Genomic DNA, 3,984 nt, shown 5'->3' with positions numbered 1-3,984 from the left:
TGCATCCATTGAAAATGCATAAGTCAAGTCATTCTTGTGCTAATGCTCAAGGGAAGAACTTGCAACTGACTTAAATCCAAGCACTGACAGGTAGCAGCCAGGGGATCCTGCAGTTTTTCATATCAGCACATCTTCCAGAAGGCGTAATTGTAAGGCAGTCATGTCTGGGAATTTTGAAACAAACAATAGACAAAGAAGCGGAAGGAAGTTAGGATTTTTGCTTTTTCTTCTTTTGTCTCTATTGGTCACACTGCTCACTGAGAGACTTTCTTCACTGCACAATTTTTATTTGCTTCCATTTTACAGGCAGTAAATTTCTCTATAGCAAATTAAAAAATCTCTGTGTTCTGTGTTTGTTGAAAAATGTTAATATTGCCTTATATCAGTAGAGAGTTGAGAAAAGTGCATTTGCTGAGGTTTCTCATCGTTCACTATATTCTATCAGTGAAATGTTATGACCTTAGAGTAATATTTTGTAGAGGGACCAGAGTAAAAAGTAGGTAGAAATAATCATTTTTATTATTTTCTGACTAATATTACCTTGATAAATTTAAAATATTCATATGCAATTATAAGATAATGACCAATAACTTATACTTTTTTCATTCCAATTTTAAAAATTATTTATTTTCCTATTACTTTTAAAAATTAAATTGGTAAATTTTGGTTAATAAAATTATACAGGTTTAAAGTGTACAATTCAATAGTACATCGTAAGTATATTGCATTGCGTGTTCACCTCCCAAAGTTAAATCTTCTGTCACCATATATTTGATACCCTTTACCCTTGTCTATCTTCCCCCTCCCTTTTTTCCCTCTGGTAACCACTAAACTGTTGTCTTTGTCTATGAATTTTTGTTTGTTTGCCATGTTCCTGTGTTGCTTTCAGTTTTACATCCCACATATGAGTGAAATGACCTTAGAGTAATCTTTTGTAGAGGGACCAGAGTAAAAAGTAGGTAGAAATAATCATTTTTATTATTTTCTGACTAATATGACCTTGATAAATTTAAAATATTCATATGCAATTGTAAGATAATGACCAATAACTTATACTTTTTTCATTCCAATTTTCGTTCTCAATTTTTTCTGTCTGGCTTACTTCGCTTAGCATGATTATCTTGAGCCATCCATGTTATCACAAATGGCAACATTTCATTTTTTCTTATGGCTGAGTAAAATGCCATTATATATATACCATATCTTCTTTATCCTCTTCTATCGAAGGACACTTTAGCTGTTTCCATGTCTCGGTCATCGTGAATAATGCTGCAATGAACATTGGTGTGCATATATTGTTATGGATAAATGTTTTCAAAATTTTGGGGTAGATACCCAGAAGAGGAATTTCTGGGTCATATCATAATTCTATTCGTAAATTTTTGAGGAAACTGCATATTGTTTTTCATAGTGGCTGTACCAAGTTACATTCCCACCAGCAGTGTATGAGGGTTCCTTTTTCTCCACTACCTCTCCAACACTTGTTATTACTTGTCTTGTTGATAACAGCCATTCTTATGGGTATGAGGTGGTATCTCATTGTGGTTTTGATTTGCATTTCTCTAATAGCTAGTGAAGTTGAGCATCTTTTCATATATCTGTTGGCTGTTTGTATGTTGCCTTGGAAGAAGTGTCTGTTCAGAGTCTGCCCATTTTTTAATTGAATTGTTTGTTTAATTGTTGTTGAAGTGTATGAGTTCTTTATATATTTTGGTTATTAACCTCTTATTGGAGGTGTTGTTTGCGAATATCTTCTCCCATTCAGAAGGTTACCTCGTTGTTTTGTTGATTTTTTTTTTCCTGCTGTGCAGAAGCTTTTTAGTTTGATACAGTCTCATTCATTTATTTTTGCTTTTACCTCCCTTGCCTTTGAGGTCAAATTCATAAAATCTTCTCTAAAACCAAGGTCTGTGAGGTTCTTTAATGCAATTTGTTGTTTCAGGTCTTATATTTAGGTCTTTGATCCAATTTGATTTAATTTTGGTGTATGGTGACAGATAGCAGTCTAGTTTCATTATTTTGCATGTGGCCTTCCAATTTTCCCACCATTTATTGAAGAGGTTTTCTTTTCTCTATTGCGTTTTTGACTTCTTTGTCAAAAAATATTTGCCCATATGTATGTGGGTTAATTTCTGGCCTCTCAATTCTTTTTTATTGGTCTGAGTGTCTGTTTTTCTGCCAATATCATGCTGTTCTGATTATTGTTCCTTTGTAGTATAATTTGAAGTCAGGCAGTGTGATACTTCCAGCCTTATTCTTCTTTCTCAGGATTGCTTTGGTTATTCTGGATCTTTTGTGATTTCATACAAATCTGATGATTTTTTGTTTCATTCTTTTAAATGTCCTTGGCATTTTGAAGGGTATTGCATTAAATCTGTATATTGCTTTGAGGAATATGGCCATTTTAACTATGTTGATTCTTCCAATCCATAAACACAGAATATCTTTCCATTTCTTTGTCTTCTTCAGTTTCTTTTAATAATATCTTGTAGTTTTCAGTATATAGGTTCTCCTCATGCCTTTTAAAGTTTACTTCTATGTATGTTTTTGTTGCAATTGCAAGAGAAATTCTTTTTCCTGAAATTTTATTGTCAGTATATAGAAACACAATGGATTTTTGTTCATTGATTTTGTATCCTGCAGCTTCACTGTATTTGTTTATTGTTTCTAATATGAGTCAAAGAGGATTTAAAAGGAGAGATCAGAAGATACAAGAAAACAAATGAGAGTGAAAATACAACACATCGAAACTTTTGTGATACAACAAAAGCGGTAATAAGAGAAAAGTTTATATCATTATAGGCCTGTCTCAAGAAACAAGAAAAATCCCAAATAAACAACTTAACATTACACTTAAAGGACTAGAACATTAAGAATAAATGAAGATCAAAGTCAGCAGAAGGAAGGAAATACTTAAAATTAGAACAGAATTAAATGAAATTGAGAACAAAAGGACAATAGAAAAAAATAATGCGACATAGAGCTGGTTCTTTGAAAAGATTAATAAAATTGACAAACCCTGGCTATAGTCACTAAGGAAAAAAGAGAAAAGATTCAAATAAACAAAATCAGAAATGAAAGAAGTTGTTATGAATACCACTGAAATATAAAGGATCATACAAAAATACTGTGGAAGACTATATCCCACCAAATTCAATAACCTAAAAGAAATGGACAAGTTCTTAGAACTATACAACCTTCCTAGACTGAATAATGAAGAGCTGGAAAATCTAAATAGAACAACAGTAAGGAAATTGAAATAATCATCAAAAATCTCCCAAAAAGTAAAGTCAAGGACCAGCTAGCTTCACCAGTGAATTCTACCAAACGTTCAAAGATGACTTAATATCTGTCCTTTTCAAAATCTTACAAAAAATTGAAGAAGGGGCAATATTTTCTAACTCATTTTATGAGGCCAATATTCCCCTGATACAGAAACCTGGGAAGGATAACACAAAAAACTGCAGATTAGTGCTTGCTTCGGCAGCACATATACTGAAATTGGAATGATACAGAGAAGATTAGCATGGCCCCTGTGCAAGGATGACATGCAAATTCATGAAGCATTCCATATTTTTATGAAAATTCTCATTCTCTTAGTTTAACAAAAGTTTCCTCACTGAGAGTTAGGTTACAAATAAGATATTAAATAAAATCTAACTAGAAAGATTAAAAAAAAACCTGCAGACTAATATCTCTGATGAATACAGATACAAAAATCCTAAACAAGGTACAAGGAAATCAAATACAACGATACATTAAAAAACTATACATCATGGTCATAGGTGGGGTTCATTCCAGGAGTGCAAAGATGATTCAACTCATTCAAATTGATCAATGTGATACAGCACATAAACAAAACAAAGGATAAAAATTATATGATCATAACAATAGATATAGGAAAAACATTTGACAAGATACAGCATCCACTTTATGATAAAAACACTTAATAAAATGGGTATAGAAAGAAAGTACCACAACATA

The 3,984-nt window shown here is 32.2% G+C and overlaps 1 non-coding gene across 1 annotated transcript; it reads left to right on the top strand.

Annotated features, from left to right (window-relative positions):
• The first annotated feature begins 3,471 nt into the window (after positions 1–3,471).
• Positions 3,472–3,578, top strand: LOC112474641. Its single transcript, XR_003044501.1, has one exon. It is a non-coding gene; the product is annotated as a U6 spliceosomal RNA (small nuclear RNA).
• Positions 3,579–3,984: the final 406 nt, after the last annotated feature.

The sequence above is a fragment of the Pteropus alecto genome, unplaced genomic scaffold (assembly GCF_000325575.1).
Source record: "Pteropus alecto unplaced genomic scaffold, ASM32557v1 scaffold7, whole genome shotgun sequence".
NCBI classification, from domain to species: domain Eukaryota; kingdom Metazoa; phylum Chordata; class Mammalia; order Chiroptera; family Pteropodidae; genus Pteropus; species Pteropus alecto.
Note: the sequence above shows the minus strand (reverse complement) of the source record. Positions and strands in the feature narration are given on the sequence as shown.